The sequence below is a fragment of the Crocuta crocuta genome, unplaced genomic scaffold (genome assembly GCF_008692635.1).
Source record: "Crocuta crocuta isolate KB4526 unplaced genomic scaffold, BGI_CrCroc_1.0 scaffold479, whole genome shotgun sequence".
Classification (NCBI taxonomy): domain Eukaryota; kingdom Metazoa; phylum Chordata; class Mammalia; order Carnivora; family Hyaenidae; genus Crocuta; species Crocuta crocuta.
In genome coordinates, this window is record NW_027531875.1 from 486,657 (window position 1) to 504,851 (window position 18,195).

Sequence of the window (18,195 nt, forward strand, 5' to 3'; positions counted from 1 at the left end):
GGAAGAGAATAAACATTCTTTCTATGCATTCATTTCCTTATATGCTTCATAGAATCTACTGTTGAAAACCTTAATCTCAGATCATTTCCAGGTTTCAGATACGTTTAGTCTTCAATAACTTCTCTTCCCAAATAGGACATCAGGACTTTTAACATTTCAGGCACATACCAGGGTCAAAAAAATAGTTTCTGTCTCTATCTCAGGGCCTTCTATTCTGAATATTTGTGTAAATAATGTGCTTCCTCAGTGCACTAAGCCAAAAGATTATTTTCATCCTAACACTTTCACAGGTTGTCTTCAAAGAAACGTTGCCCAGAACATCAATATTTTTCTCCATTAGAAAGGCAAAGAATTGTCTTCCATTTAATTCAGTAAAGATGTGGGTATAATAGGGGATGTCTTTCCCAGCCAGCTAAGCTGTCATCAGGTGAGGTCATGGTGACTATTTGGCACAGCCCCTCCCCAGTCCTGTCTTGCAGTCCCTGCTTCCCTGTCCTCTCCCTTAGTCCCTCCCTAGTTGTTTCGCCGCATGGGACAGATGATCAGTGATGATCAGATGATCAGTTGCTGGGTACAACTATTGAAAGTGCAACTGTTACGTGTACCACACCTGCTGAAATGAAGCTCATCATAGCTCATTTGGTTTTATTAATTACCAAACTTTTCCTTTAACTCTTTCAACAACATGGTACCTACTACTCAGTCTTCTTCATTGGAGAAACAAAAATGTCTTCAAGAAGGTAATGAGATCTTTTCACTTTCTTCTACCTTGTGTATTTAATCATTACAGGCAAGTGGAAATGGCATGTAAGGAGTGTGCACTGGTTGTAGGGAAGCTTGTATGACATTTGCAAAACTTGGAACCCATCTTCAGAGCTACACAGAGATGATGTACCATTAGCCAGAGTGGCCCTTGATTCAGCTGAGCCCCACTACAACCCAGGCTACCTTCCTGATTTCCTTCATGGTCCAGTCCAGGTACCCACAGAAGCATTATCCCCAAATTAGAAGATCATGGGGTTATACAAGCTTGAAGTTGGGTCCCTCCAAACAAAACTGACTCAGTCAGTCAATTTTCACCTGTTTAAATTTCCTGTTACAGCTCTTCAGATATTCAAGGTCAGCAATATACCCAGGGGTTTCTCTTATGATGTCTTGTGTTCTTCCTTATGTTCATTTACACATTTCTCTGCCACATTCCAGACTGCTTTATCTTGTTTGATTCTCCTAATTAAAGTTTTCTTTTACTATCTTATGAATATGGAGAACCATTTATTTTTTTAAGCCCCTTGTATTCTGGAGGCTGAATTCACACCCCATTACTCAATCTCTCCTTAAGTAACAAGAGTAATCAATTACTGAGTTCTAATGATTCCTCTTCCATGGATTTTTATCCCATCTTCTCTCTCTCTCTTTTTTAATCCCTATGATGCAATCCTATAAAACAACAACCACTACAGTTTATGGAATGGATTTCTCACAGAGATTGGACCTTCTGCAATTATGGCAGCTGGTTAAGTGGTCTTTTTAAGAGTATTGTCTTTGCATCTTGTAAGAGCTTAAAGTCTAGTCATTAGGCAGTCATTTCCTGGAAGGGAAGATGGAGATAAAGTAGGGGAGAGCAAGGAAAAGTTGGAATCCATGAACATGACCTGGAATCCATAAGGAAAGACTGAAATCTGTGTAATGACACAGGTTGCCTATTGCTTCTGACCTTGATGGTGTGGATATATGTGGAACTCAGGGGCCTTTCACAATGGAGTTAAACACACACAGGATTCAGAGATGTTGAAGAAGGATCCCAAGGAAGGTGGAACGCTTGCAGGCCTGACTGCCTCACGTGAATGAATTGGACATGTGTAAGTTACAAAGTGTCTGTAGCTTCACTTCTGCCCTCCATATAGCTTACAAGGAGCTCCCTGGGTCCACCGTATCTGGAAAAATACAGCAAAAGGAATTCTGAGAAAAGGAGTTCAGCTAAGCAAAGTTGATGCATTATGAAGCTGCTTCTCATATCTTCCAATTAATTGCTCATGACAGTTTTGAGTTACAGTTCCTATTTTGCCAATGATTCACAACCCACCATAATTAGCACTAGAAACTTGTTTTATTCTTTTATAAATGTCTTAAGGTATTGCTGAATTCCTATGTTTTGTCTATACTATGTCACTTGAAATTTAATTGGCTACTCACTTAAGTTAACGTCATTAACTTATCTATTGGTTAAAATTGCATTTGTCTGCAAATAACATTAAACTAAAATACAAAAGCAAATTAAAATAATACCTTAAACAAAATTAAAAAGTATTTCTTTTTCACATAAAATAAGTAGGAGTCTTGGGCTGGTTTGTCCATAAATATAAGAAACTCAGGCTTTTTCTATGAGTAAGATAAGTCTTAGCACCTTTAAAGTTACTTCACAGTCCATGAAGGCTGCTAGATCTCCAACCATGGCACCTGCTTTCCGGGTAGAGATAAAAATTCTCTCCCAGCTCCCTTACAGATTTCTTGCAAATCCTGAAGAGCAACTTCTACTTGCATTTCAGAGCTTCAAGAGTTGCTGAGAATTAAAGCCAGAGCAACATACATTGCTCAGGGGAAAATGAATATTAAGAAGGAAATAGCAATGTCTGCTGCAATTTCTAAGAAGAAATACTGTCAACACAAATCATACTTAGCAAGATGACATACTACTTCCTTCCTTAGGAATGAGAATATTATCAAATATGAAGGTGGATTTTAAAACAGTGGCAGGTGACTTCATTCAGCATTGTCAACAAATACTTTTGAAGCTGTGCACTTACAATATGGGTGCTACAAAGAAAGTCTTCAAACTCTGAAGCTGAAGCAGTAGAAATGATACAGAAACCCAAAGTTTTCAGTCAAAGACAGGAAATGTGAATTACTACAAAAGTTGTACAGAGTGTTATGAGAGCTCAGTGGGGCACTGAGTGCACATCAGCAGGAACTGGAGACTGATGCAGTCAGGACTGGGCCTGCACATTGAAATCTCTGGTGAAACCATCATGATTTCAGTGAGCTTGTGGAGAGTGCAGGGGTCAAACACACGGAGGTTTATTAGTGTACCAGAGGGCCTTTTCCCAGTCAAGAGAAGGGGCCCTAAGAAGAAAAACTTGAGAAGGAAGCAGAGACCCGCAGAAGTGGAGGAAGCTATGACAGAATTTACTTTGGACACAGATCAGTGTCTGTTGAATATCACAGCATGTGAGCCTGAATTACCCACAATTCCTCACAGATATTGCTTTAAAGGTAGTGAGTCATCCACCTGATCATACCAGTACGGAAACACTTTCCTGTCTTCATCATTAAGAGTGTTATGCCAGGCAAAACATGACTATAATGAAACCAATTCAGTGTTCTGTCTTTGTTTGCACGATCTTCCCCCTTAGCGTTAAAAAAAAAAAAAAAAAGAAGTTGGCTTGTTAAAAAAGTGCTTGTCACTTAGCCATGTTGATTGTTATATATGAAATATGACTACACTCTAATGAGACTAATATCTCACACATGCAGTGGCATTTATGCATCCTAGTGAATACCACTTCTTTCAAAGTGTCATGGGGGCCAGGGTGCCTGGGTGGCTCAGTTGGTTAAGTGTCCAACTTTGGCTCAGGTCATGATCTTGCTGTTCATGGGTTCAAGCCCCACATTGAGCCAGAACCTGAAGCCTGCTTCGGATTCTGTGTGTCTCTGTCTCTCTGCTCCTCCCCGACTCATGCTCTGCCTGTCTCCCCCTCTCAAAAACATATAAATAAACATTTTTTTAAAAAGTGTCTTCAGGTAAGAAAACACAGTTATGGTGGCTGCTATAGTTCCAAATGTTATAAGAGCTCATATTCTAGAATTCAACAGACAATGTGGCATTTGGGGAAGGGGAAGCACTCTACATCAAAGGGTCTTGGGCAGGCCTGGGGAGAAGGTCCCTGGGAACAACCAAAAGAGGAATATGGAATTACTGATAAGTAGGAACACTAAACTTCTATTTTTTCCTCACAAAATATCCTTAAGCAATTAAGTTAAATCTGAACAACCAAGTACACTGTTGTTTAAAAAAACATTAAAATGGAGCACTTTTTATAATTAATGTCTTAAATCTGTTAAAGTTATAAAATTAACAGATTCTCAATAATGTAAAGACAGAGCAGAACAAGGTGTTTGTAAATTAGCGTTCCTGTTTACTGAGAAATGAAGGGGGAGTCTCTTGTTCCTCATTTAGCTTGCCTTCAAGTGTGTGGAGTCTAATCTCTATGTTCTGGAATAATCTTATTGCATCCCCTCAATAATCCTATGTACATGGAATTATTTCAGCCTGACAGGTCAATTTAATTTGAAGGGAACAAATTGGGAAAGTAAAATCAGTTATTGGGTAGTTTTAAAGGTCTTCAAATTGGAGATTTTTTACAGTCTTTACAGATTAATTACAGTCTTTACTGAATTTATCAAATCTATTTTATTCCTCATTAAGAACTGAGTGGTTATCGCCAAAGCACATGTAAAAACAGAACTGGCATCTGTGGAGTTACAAGGCCCCAGTGCAGATGGATGAGTCCATCAGGCTCCAGAGCTCACTCAGAGCACAGGACAGCGGACCGGTCAAGCATGCCTGCCAGCACTGAGTGGGTCTTGCCGTGAAACTGCTCACAGGCTCTAGAAATATTAATGTGCATTTGGGGTTTTGCATGAGTATGTAAATTAAGACATGTGGGTGTCTATGGAAACGACGGTTCTGACCAAAAGTGTGTTTCTTTTTTCCCAGATAGACCCAGATTTGAAGAATTCACATGGGTCCTTGATTGTGTGTTTAGGTACTTTGCAACTCATGGTCATGGTTAGAATGTTCTAATTCTTGCCATAGATGTTTCCTTCATTCATCTTCAAAAGGATACATTTATTTTCAGGCAGCATATTCCTATTTATGCAACATATATAGGCTTTCTTTCTGATTGTGAGCATTGTGCAAGCAGTACCTGAAACTATTTTCTATGATGAGCTTGCATCAGATGGAGGGGAAACCTTTATTAATGCACAAAGCAGAATTCTTCAAATCGAGATGAAAGACTGTTTTTGCAGTTCACATTTGCAATGGATTTCAACTATTGCTTTTCCTTTTTTCCTATTACTTGCTTTCTTTCCCCTATTTCAAAGTGTTAATCTGATGCTTTGAGAAAGTTTCCTTTAAAAAAATTTAAGATGCTCATTATGAACTCACTAAAAGCAGTTCATAGGAAAATCTCTAGGACTCCTGCAAGTTTCAGGAAATGTGAAGGACACTTTGGGGTCCAGTATGATATTTTGTTTTGCCTTTCAGAACACTACTAGGGTTGTCAGCAGGAGGCAGCAGACATATATGAGCATTATATGGGTGTATAAAAAGATAAAGCATCGTTTTCCAAAGTGAGTTCTACTGGACTAGGGCATGGAACACACACACACACACACACACACAGTTAGAAACTTAACTAATTACAACACAACTCAGTAGAGAATCACACACCTAATTTTTTTTTTCATTTTTAAGAAACAATAAAAAGTGTTGTCAGGAGCCTCCATTATGAATATCTCCAAAATGACACCTGCCTCTCCCTAAGTGACAGTGAATATTTTGGTACAGCATCCCTTCTTGTGGCTTGAATATTTAAAACAAAATTAATTAAGATTTTGATTCAGCCTCTCTTGGGAGAAAGAAATTTGAAAAATTTGAAAACAATTATCAAAAAAGAAAGCAAATCATCATGAGGCCAGCCTCTAGATATTTTCAAAATTCCTCCAAATAAACACACTGATTCTGGATCCTTCACACTCCCCCTCAAAGCAAATATTCCTCAGCTCTAAGCTGCCCTGGAGGACCAGGAACCAGAAATAAATGGGAACAGTTAAATGAGAGAAAACAACAAGCATCATTAAAAAAATAACTTTGTATTTTCATAGATAGCGCTGGGAAGGCAGTTCTCTGCTGCCCAACAGCTGCATAATGTTCAGCAAAAATTTGCCTTTCTGGATTTATGAGGTATCAAAAACAGCCATCATAAGATCTGAAATGATGAGACCAGTCCTGAAATCACCGTGTCAACATTTAGAAAGTGCAGTGGAAGGGAAATGAATATGATTAAATTTGGGGTGGCAGAAGGTGTCGGCAGGCAGAGCACAGACAGCCATTTCCACAGGGAACCACTCATCAGAGTGGGCTGTGGACGGCTAGTAGGTGGTGGCCAGGGCCAGGCGGCCAGGGCAGGTAGAAGGAAGGAGGCTTCTAATGCTTTGGTGACTGCTGAAGAAAGACGGTCACATTCTCTAAGTCGCCTGGATCTTTGATGGTATCAAATCTGGCTGCTTCAGTCCAGTTCCAGGATGACAGAATATCTTCGGTAGTGCCCTGAGGCCCTCTGTGAAATGATAATAACTTCTGTTAGTGACCATTCCTTATGGGAAAAACACTTTTAAAAAAAGTTTTATTTATATCTGAGAGAGAGACAGCGTGAACAGAGGAGGGTCAGAGAGAGAGAGACACAGAGAGTCCGAAGCAGGCTCTAGGCTCTGAGCTGGCTGTCAGCACAGAGCCCGACATGGGGCTCGAACCCACGAACCATGAGATCATGACCTGAGCTGAAGTCAGACGCTTAACCGACTGAGCCACCCAGGCGCCCTGGGGAAAACACTCTTTATGTGTCCCCTCATTTAAACCTTAAAAAACTCTGTAAGTCTGTACCATTACCAACTTTGCTCTGCACATGAACAAACCAAATCATGGAGAAATTAATTATCCAAGGTCAAACAGGTAAAAAGAAGAGCCCAGAATTCAGAAACAATCTCACCCAAGTTCCATCTCCTTAACATACAATGCCAGAGTTCAGCAAACATCAGCCTGCTGGCCCAATAGACCCACTGCCTGTTATTTTCGTGGCCCAGGAGCAAAGAATACTTTTTACATTTTTAAATGTTGGGGAAAAAAATCAAAAGAAGAATATTTTGTGACAGATGAAAATCACAAGAGATTCAAATTTCATTATTCATAAACAAAGTTTGATTGGAACACATCCACATGTATTCATTTATATATTACCCATGGCTGCTTTTATGCTACAATGGCAGATGTGAGCAGTTACAACAGCGGTGGTGTGGCCTGCAAAGCCAAAGTGATTTTTTTCTCTGGCCTAGTACAGAAAAAGTTACCCACTCAAAAAAAAAAGTAAAATAAAGTAAAATTTAAAAAGTAATAAAATAATAAAGTGAAATAAAAATGTTTCCCAGTGCCTGGTCTATGTGATGCTGAGCAAGGGCTGAGGAGAATCCTCCAGATTTGCTGTACCCAAGTGATGATCTGTCCTTCTACTGCTATTTTGGCAAAACTTCCATTTCATCTATCCCCATCTATTTCGTTCTCATATCTTTGCTTCTGTGTGTGAATGTGACACAATGTCAAAGTTCTGACCTACCACCAATGGGTTAGCTTACTGTGCCTTGAAGTGTGTGGATAGAAATATAAGCATAGTATACCAGCAAAACTAGATAAGCGCCTTCTACAGAATGGAACCAGACATAAAACCAAGTTTCCAAAGGATAGTTATTGCCACTTTAAAAATATTGGGGCCAGTGTTCAAGTGGGTGGGGAAGGAAGGATTTAAAGTCTCTTTTTAAGAAGAATCAGACCCAGAAATAGAAAGAACAAACTAGTGGCTTCCAGAGAATAGAGGTGCTGGGAGATGGGCAAAACGGGTGAAGGGAAGTGGGAGATATGGGCTTCCAGTCCTAGAATGAATAAGTCACAGAGGTAAAAGTACAGCATAGGGAATATGGTCCATGGTATTGTAACAGCGTTGTATGATGGCAGATGGTAACTACACTTGCGGTGAGCATAACATAACATAGAATTGTTGAATCACTATGTTGCACACCTGAAGCTAATGTAACACTGTGTGTCAACTATGCTCAAATAAAATATAAAATAAAAATAAAACCTCTTTTTAATTAGATTTCTCCCATCGAAGAATAGGTTAAACTGTGGCCCCGTCAGCTGAGCCAATCACTCAACTGCCTTCACTGTGGCTCAGTGATTCTCACCTGAGAATAAGAAAACGCAAGCAAATGGCTCTAGCTGAAGACACCTATGTGCCTAAAACAGCAATCAAAGAGGAAGTGGCAAAGGTAATTGGGAAAGTAATGCTTCAACTTCCCTGATCACTGGATTTCAAACATTTGAATAAATAAAGTCCATTTTTATTTTAAACATTAGTTTGATAAAAATTTCACCTGAATACTTCATGCCTGGCTTTTATCTCTCAGGAATCACTATAGCAACAGCATAGAAGTAGGATTTGGCATTTCCTTAACCACAGTTAAGGGAGTAACCAATAAAAGAGATGACCTTACAACATAACAACCATAAAATATGCATCATTAGACCAGTAGAGTCTGGTTCTTTCTTGCATTAATATGCATTCCATAAGAACAAAAGGCAAGGAGGTAAATAAAATGATTATCTCTAAAGAGGAGAGCTTACCCTGTATTCTCCAGGGACTTATCTGCATATGCACAGTGGCTTTAAAGGTCCCCATGAGCTTGATTCTTTGACATCATGTGGGTTTTTCTGCTCTGTTCCCTTATGCAGCTCTTAGTCTCCACGGACTCTATAAGCCAATGGCATTAAGTCTATGATGCAGAAGAGCTTTGGGCCTTTTCCACACAGGAGGTAAACTGACACAGGAGAGCGAAATAGAACCCCTGCCTGCTGTCAGCAGAAGCCCAGCGCAGTTTTATAGATGTGATGAAATCCCAGAGGCACAACCAGAGGGTTCAACTTCCTGGGCTCGGTTCAGAAGACAGCTTTGTCCAGCTTCGGAGGGAAAACCGACTTCTTCCATTTTGGTTCCTTTGAGATGAAGGGGTAAGAGAGATGCTACAGCAGGGCTCTCAGCTACCTGAATCATAAGCATCTCTTCTCTTGGTTCTCAAGAATAGTCTAAAAGACTCCCAAAATCAGACATTTAAAACCAGGACACATCAATTCCTCCAACACCCTTATTTTATAGACCAGGAAACTGAGGCTCAGAGAATGAAGCAAATTGCTGAGGGTCATCCAGCTGCTTTATGGGGTACTCACATCTTTTATGGGACACTCAAGGCTTTCATTTCCATGACACATACCACCTTGCCTCCTTGTTCTTCCAAGCATGGGCCGATTCTTTTTTTATTTATTTTTATTATTTTTAATGTTTTATTTATTTCTGAGAGAGAGAGAGAGAGACAGCATGAGCAGGGAGAGAGAGGAAGATACAGAACCTGAAACAGGCTCCAGGCTCTGGCTGGCAGTCAACACAGACTCGAGGCGGGGCTCGAACCCACGAACCATGAGATCATGACCTGAGCCAAATTCAGACACTTAACTGACTGAGCCACCCAGGCACCCCAGGGCCAATTCTTTTTAAAACTGACACTGGATTGGAGCACTTGGGTGGCCCAGTCACTTAAGCATCTGACTTCAGCTTAGGTCATGATTTCATGGTTCCTGAGTTTAAGCCCTACATTGGACTTTGCACTGACAGTATGGAGCCTGCTTGGGATTCTCTCCCCTGCTTACTCTCTCTCTGCCCCTCCCCTATTTGCATTCTCTCTCTCTCTCTCTCTCTCTCACACTCTCTCTCCCCCCACTCAAAATAAACAAATAAACTTAAAAACAATGACACTGAAGGTGCCTGGGTGGCTCAGTGAGTTAAGCATTAGATTACACCTCAGGTCATGATCTCACAGCTCCGTAGGTTCGAGTCCCATGTCGGGCTCTGTGCTGACAACTCAGAGCCTGGAGCCTGCCTCAGATTCTGTGTCGTCTTCTCTCTCTGACCCTCCCCTGCTCATGCTTTCTCTCTCTCTCTCTCTCTCTCTCTCTCAAAGATAAATAAACATGAAAAAATGTTTTTAAAATGACACTGGATCACTACCTATTATACTGAACTCTGTGTTGCTAAGAGCTCATGTTTTTGTTGAAACATGTTAAAAGCATGCGTCTAGAATGAGGAGAAAATATTCCCGTGGCTTGTTGTGCCCTAGAGAGGTGGTGAGCACTTGCCATCGTCTAATTGACACAAACAAGGAGAGTTTAAAGTTGCTGCCTGCAGCATCTCCCTTGAAAGGTGGACAATCAATCAACAGAAAGTGTTTTGATCTTTGAAGTACACTAACCCCTTAGGTAAACCAATTCAACCAGAATTTATTAAGGACAGGCATAACACTGAAGAAATTTTCTTTTTTCCAGCTGCACTAGTATTCAATTACACATATGCAATAGAGCCAGGAGAATGCCGCCATCTTGGCAAGGTTTGGCATTTCTTCAGTTATTAGGCTGCTGTAGAAACATATAAAATGTTTATCTCCAAAGACATTCTCACAGTAGTAAGGTGAATCAGTCACTAGTTCTATGGACATGCTCCACCTTCTCACTCCTTTTATTACACACGTTCTTCTCTCAGCCTGAAATGCCCCTTCCTCCTTCCCACTCTCAAGCATCGGGGCAAAGCTTAGTTCCTCCCAGAGCTTTTTTAATCCTCTAGGCCAAGTTGGTGGCCACTCTTATGTACAACTGAAGAGCTCACTGCATTTCTTCACATTCTATCATTGAACTTAATATTGTAACTCAGATTTTGTGTTTGCTTGTCTCTACTTGAGAACCACAGGTCCTGTTTTATTTATTTTTGCTCCCCCACAATATTTGGAATAGGAGGTACACAATAAATGTTTATTTTCTGAAATAAATGTTTCATGAATGATACTAACTGAATTTTTATGGGCCTGCACATTCTAGTAGTTAATCATTTTCTCTCTCTGAAAGCATGTCCTTGAAGACTTTGACATCTTACTCTTTTGCATACTCTTACGGTCTTCATTCTTACATTGATTAAATCACATGGCTAAAACTCGGAAGCAGCATGAACATTAACATGATTTTCAAGCCAGTGGAAGTTCTGCAAAGACAGTGCACTTACCTTCAGCTGCTGCGTGATGGGCATTGCACGTTTCTTCATCAGAGTAGCTTTGAAACTCTTTTGACCCAGACCCACAGTAAGATGTACATTTTATATTATAATCATAAGCCTCATAGCTTCTAAAGTCAGACTTCCAGGTCTAAACCCTGGCTCTGGAATATATCAACTCTGTCCCTGTAAAGTTGTTTAACCCCCTGGTTTCCTCATCAGCAAAACGGATTTGATAAGGCCTATCTGTTAGGCTGTTATGAGAATTAACTGAATATACATCAGGTTCTTACTATCATATATACAGTGTTCTTATGTCAGTGTCAGCCATTATGCCATTGCTTCTATGAAGGAGAAATTTATGAAACAACATTTACTATATTATCTGCGATCAAAAAATTTTTCATGAAACTTCAAATTGATTTCACAATCAAATATTGAGTTTCAGTTGCAGTGTGAAAATGACAATTCTTAGCAATTTCATCTTCTTGTTAAATATTCATTTGCGAGAGTTGAATGAACACCAACTGCTTTTGAAGATCCCTTTAGAACAGGTGCAGGGGCTACAAAGCTTTGATCAGAAGGAGACAAGAATGGATACTGTAGCCTGTCAAAATTTCGTTCAACACTGAAGGACCTCTGCTACCCATTCTTTTCATCGTGAAATACATTCAGATCCTGTCTTTTTTCTGTCACTTCTCTGTAGTATAGATAGCATTCAGCTCCTGTAGCTGGCTCTGCCACTTCTCGAAACCTATAACCAGTTAGCGGGTACAACTTCGGTAGCCCACGCTTCAAAATAGCCAGTCTTTTTCTTCTACTTGAAGTATACTACCTATTAACATTTGCTCAGTACACTCTGTGTGTGGGCAGAGTTCTAATAATTTTAACTCATATTATTTCATGTAATCCTTACAAAGAACACACGACCCTATGAGAGAGCTACTACTGTTATCCCTACTTTATTTACAAAGGAAGGTGTTGAGACACAGAAAAGTTAAAGGATTTGCCAAAGTCACACAGACAGTAAGTGAACTGGGACTGAAGACCAATTAGTCTGAGTCAAGAACCCTGGGCTTAGCACATGCAATAGGTTAAGGCTTAACAATAGGGCTCTACGTTCAAGGGTGGGGGAGTCAGGCACTGTGTGTTACGGAGTAGCATTCATCGTGGAACTAACATCTTCAGAGAGAGACCAGGAACCTGCTGCTCTCCAACTGAGAATTTTCTATGCCTCATACATTTTCTATTCCCCAGCTGGTTGGCCAGGGACTATTTGTCCAACTCTCTTATTGCTTGCTTTTTGGTTTTTGTTTTTGTTTTTTTTCTCCTGGTCCGGCATCCTGTTGACCTTCTCCCTGGTCTTTGAAATTACTCTATACCTTTTTACATGGAATTAGCCTCTCCTAACACAGTACATCTTTAAAAATGTGTACACACCTCAATTATAGCAGCTAACACACTGGAATATAATTGGCAGTTTATGTAAGTCATTCCTGCCAGGCTGGGAGCGGCTTTGTGCTTTTCATATTTACATTTCTATCTATAGTGTCTGGCACAAAGCCTGTCAAACAGTTGGCACACACTAAGTAAGCATTTAACAAGCATGAATGGAAAAGCAGGTGGACTGACCAATGAACCTTTCCCCTGAAGGTGAGAAATGGTTCTGTAATGTCATCTCCTGACCTGTGCACCACACTGCTTCCCTGCTGTCCTTCTTGACAGAGGATTTCCCCACAGACTGGGAAGTTTAAGAAAGAAACATGATAAAATACTTCAGAAATGTCTTGCCTTGGGAGAAATTACTATGATGATTTCACAAACTGAAAATGTATTCCACATTAATGTCTCTTTTTATTTTTTTCTTTTTTAATCATTTCCAGTACTAGGGTGGCCTTTGATTCTCAAAGATGCTCTTCTGATTTTTGGCAGATCTTACTTAACTCCTTCAAACAAACCTCCATTCCTGTCACCTTAACCCCCAAGTTTCCACCCACCCACCTTCCTGGGGCTTTGAACCAGTTGTGAGACTGTCAGAAATAATTTCCTCGTGGAGAGGCGGTCCTTTCTGCACTCCAGTGCTAGGATGATCTCATCAGTGGCACCAAATACCCGCTGCAACTAACAACCTGATAATAAGTGACCCGATCATTAAATAATTAGTATTTACAACTTCAATAATCTGTAATCTTCTTTCTGTCTTAGGATACTCTTTAAGTCAACAATTCCTAACAACTAAAACAAATCACTTTTTCAGTTTTCTATATCACAATCATAATTTCAAAGGCATCAGTAAGAATCTCAATTCCACAAATTCCCTAACTTGCTATGAACATAATTATAATGAATGAACAAATGCTTGCGTTTTTGTTAGTTAATAAAATTTCTGAGGCATAAAAACATTCAATGTTATATTTTACATTAACTCAGTTGTAAAGAATAAAAATGATATACCACTAGGATCTCCATAGAGATGTGACTTACCCAAACCACTAAAAACTCAATTGGATACAGCAAGACACACTTTATGACTTAGATATTTGGAAAGTTCCATGTGGTGTTGTATCAAGTTTAATAATATTAGTTTTATATTCTACAAGCACATTGTATTTACAGATGAGTAAATACACTATACTTTTATTATGTGCCAAATGCTGGATTGAGTGTTTGATATGTATTACATCATTTACTCATTACATCTATTCTGATAATTATATTTTAAGTCAAAATTTGAGAACATCAATTAATTCACTTATACACCAACTTGTGTTGTGCACAGACGCCTTCTCTGTGTCCTTTGTACATTCTCTCTGCTGCATGCTGGCGGGCACACAAGTGCACAGAACAGCATTCACCCTTAACATACATGGAAACTTTCTGCTTTGAATTTTCTTACCACTAGCCGTTATGAAGATTTTTATGAAAACAAAATATGTAGATCTGTATGAAAATGGTACAATCGTTTTGGAAAACATTTGGGCAGTTTCTTAAAAAATATAAACATATGCCAAATTTACGTCCCAACAATTTCACTCCTTGGGAATTTAGTAATTCTTATCCAAGAAAAATGACAAGATATTTCCACAAACATTGTACTTGCATAATTAACAAAAGTTGTATTCATAATAACCAAAACCTAAAAGTAATCAAAATGTCCAGCAATAGATGAATGTATAAACAAAATGTGATATCTCCATGTATCTATATGATGAAATTTATGCACCAATAAAAGAGAAAGGGGGCACCTGGGTGGCTCACTTGGTTAAGCATCTGACTCTTGATTTCAGCTGAGGTCACGGATCTCACAGTTCGTGAGTTCGAGCCCTGCATCAGGCTCTGTGCTGACAGTGCAGAGCCTGCATGGGATCCTCTCTCACCTCTCTTTCTGCCCTTCTCATGCTGTTCTTCTATATATATCAGAGTAAAAAAATAAACTTAAAAAAAGAGATGAAATTACTGATTTATGCAATAAATGGATATTTATGAAAAACATTATGCTGATTTAAAGAAGCCAGACACCAAAGAGTGTGTATCAGATCATTTCTTTTACTCGAAACTCTTCAGAAGACAAATATAATCTTGACATAGAAAGCTGAACAGCATTTCCTGGAACACAGAATTGTTCAAGCGATATAGAACTGACTGGGGAGAACCGCGGGGAACGTTTTAGAATGATGGAAGTTTTCTGTATCTTAATTGTGGTGGTATTTGTTAAAATTCATAAAACTCTACACTTAAAGTGAATTCTTTTTATTTTATGTAAACTGTACCTCAATAAAATTTATTTTTAAAAATCATATATACACATCTGGGAGGCAGTGTTTTGTGTCTGCATTTGTGTGTATGACATAATAAAGAAATAAGAACAGAGAAGCAACCAAAGGTCGAGTACTAAATTGATAGATTTAGTAGGCGAGAACAAATTTTATTGGGAAGGCCTTATAAAACTATTAATGTACGGACATATGTTTGGATTTGAGACTCCCAGCAGCCAGAATAAAGAATAAAATATGATCAGCTACAAGATGGAATTTTATAATAACTTAATTGCAGTATATTTTTGAATTATATAAATGTTTAAAAATAAATTTAGTGTACCAGAAAACAGGCAGTGAATCAAGATTAATCTCAAGCTCAGAAGTAGGATGTTGTGATTAAAATTCTTATTCTTAAATCTCCCATTTGGGTCATGCTTCCACATGACACTTTGAGGAAACTTCTAAATGGTGTTAACTCTTCCTAAACAGGCTTCACCTGATCAGGTTACAAATGCCACAGACCACAAAGAAGCAGGAGCTGTGTGTTTGTGTTTATGCTTTTCACTTTTAGGTATTTTTAGACTGTGTTCTACTGTGCTTTGGTGTTTTTTTTTTTTTTTATGTTTATTTTTGAGAGAACACACAAGTAGGGTAGGGGCAGAGAGAGAGAGGACAGAGGATCCAAAGCAGGCTCTGTGCTGACAGCAGAGAGCCCAATGTGGGGCGTGAGCCCACAAATTACAAGAGCATGACCTGAGCTGAAGTCGAACGCTGGACAGACTGGGCTACCCAGGCCCCCCCACTGTGTTTTGATTTTACATCTAAGATCCATTTTTCCCCGAATTGGGACAGTAGGTAATATAAAAGTATATGTGATAGAGAAACAGAAAGGAAGGGCAGCTTGTGCCCAAAAGACACATTTACCATACAACTTTATTTACCATTTAGGGTAAAAAGATACCATGTCTTTTCCAATAGCACAAACACAACTTCACAACCCCATTACATAAAGTATTTTCTTTTGTTGATCAACAGCCAACAATTTTCCCTAGCTAATATTTACATTTCAGCAAAAAACAGATTTTTGACATTTGTCTGTAGTTTGCCAAATGCCTTCTCTAGGCTGAAGCTGATAACCTGCACAGAGGAAACTGGAGGATCCTTAGGTCAGCATTTAGGTGACTCAGCATTGAATTCTGTTTGACTTTGTTTTCCACTTTCAGAACCCAGACCTTCTATCTCCCTTCCAGTGACCAAGTCTTTACTTGGTTTTGTGTCTGAATCTTAACAGGATAGACTGCATGCCATGTTCAGCATGTCTAAACCTAGAAACCTGCCTAACTTTACAGTTTCTCTCAGGAACTTGAGACCCATTCCAGTCAGTGTTCTGTTACCAAGTTGTTCTCATGCTGTCACCTTTCTGAATCGTTGTGCATGCTTTGCATGCAGGTTATTTCATCCCCCCACAGCCCGGACCACCAAGAGCCACCAATCCTTCATTTCCAGAGACCAACATGTGTTGGTATGGCTCAATGATTCCAGACCACTGTTGCCCTCACCACGCGTAGGCTTCACTTTCTGGCTAATTAAATAAGGCTATCTGGGAGTGAGACGTAAGTATCTACATTTTTAAAAAAACCCTCCAGATGATTCTCAAACTCAGACAGGGAAGCGAAGGCTAAGAATAGGGTGAGGCAAAGGAGGGTGCTAAATGTAAGGGGGCTCCCTGAAAACAGTAATCAAGATATAACTTTATTGTACTATTTTTTTAAATTCATAATAAGCAAAAGAGTAAAAAGCTTGGAGCCTGAGTTGAAAGGGAAAAATTCATCATATTGATCATGTCTTTATCATGTTAAAACTTTGATATTTTATTCATCATAAACTTATTTGCATTTATACTAATTTTTTTTAAAGTCCATGGAAATACTGATTAGATTATGTGTTGAGGTTTGGGGTGCCCCCTGAAATTTCACCCTCTCCTTATCCTGGTCGGGTTCCTACAAACCACTGACCTAGTGAGATGCTCTACATTATCTCTGACCCTAGTGCCAGTTGGCCGTAGTGAACAGGTAGGAAATTGTGCTCATTACAGATGATTGGCACCAGGGTCAGAGATGATGTAGAGCTTCCCACTTGGTACATATATGAAGAACAGGTCACTTGCTTTGGTCCACAGTCCCCATCTCTTTCTCAAGTCTTACTCTGATTCTAGGAAACACACCTATCCCCAAAATATGTAGGAGGACTAAGCTACTATGTACATTTTTGTTTTTGTTAATATTTCAGTTAGATTTTTTAAATGTTTGTTTATTTATTTTGAGAGAGACAGAGAGAGAGAGAGAATGCGGGCACGTGCGCACATGAGTGGAGGAGGGGCAAAGAAAGAGGCAGAGAGAATCCAAAGCAGCTGATGGTGTGGAGGCTGACCTCACAAACCATGAGATCATGACCTCTGCTGAAATCAAGAGTTGTACACTTTAGGGGCACTTGTGTGACTAAGTTCGTTAAGTGTCTGACTTCAGCTTAGGTCATGATCTCACACACAGTCAATGGGTTTGAGTCCCATGTTGGGCTCTGTGGTGGCAGCTCAGAGCCTGGAGCCTGCTCCAGATTCTGTGTCTCCCTCTCTTCCCTCTCCTGCTCATGATCTGTCTCTCTCTGTCTCTCAAAAATAAATAAACGTTTAAAAATTATAAAAAAAGAGTTGTACACTTTAGGGCACCTGGGTGGCTCAGTCAGTTAAGCATCTCATTTCTGCTCAGGTCATGATCTCATGCTTTGTGGGTCCAAGCCCCGTGTCAGACTCTGTGCTGACAGCTTAGAGCCTATAGCTTATTTCTGATTCTGTATCTCCCTCTCTCTGTGCTCCTCCCCCACTCATGCTCTGTTTCTCTTTGTCTCTCAAAGATAAATAAAATGCTAAAAAAATTTTTAAAAATATTTGCACACTTAACCAACTGAGCAACCCAGGCACCGTAATGTGTACATTTTACAATTCTTTCTAGGTGACTCTGATTCATCATTGCTCCTCACCTCTCCCATCAGAACCATGGAGGTAGGTCACGTAGTACAGTGTTGCTCAGAATGTGGGCCACAGAATAGCAGCGTCAGCATTGCCTGAAAGTTTACAAGAAATGCTCAGGTCCGATCCTTCAGCTACTTAAACAGCAATTTGGGGATGAAACCAGGAATCTAGATTTTGATAAGCTCTCCAGGAGATTCAGATGCATGCTAAAGTTAGAGAACTGCTGATTGTATAGTCATGTATCTATTAATTGGATTCATGACAACTAGTGGACAGCCACCTACTCCCTAGATAGCGCACATCACCTCCAGAGAAGAGGGTGGGGCTTGCCCTAATTCTTGTGCAGAGGTAGGCTGGCCCAGCAGGTGTGATATCATGTTAGCCAATGTGTCCCAGGAACAGACACGCCAAAAAGGAAAGCCAGGTTCTA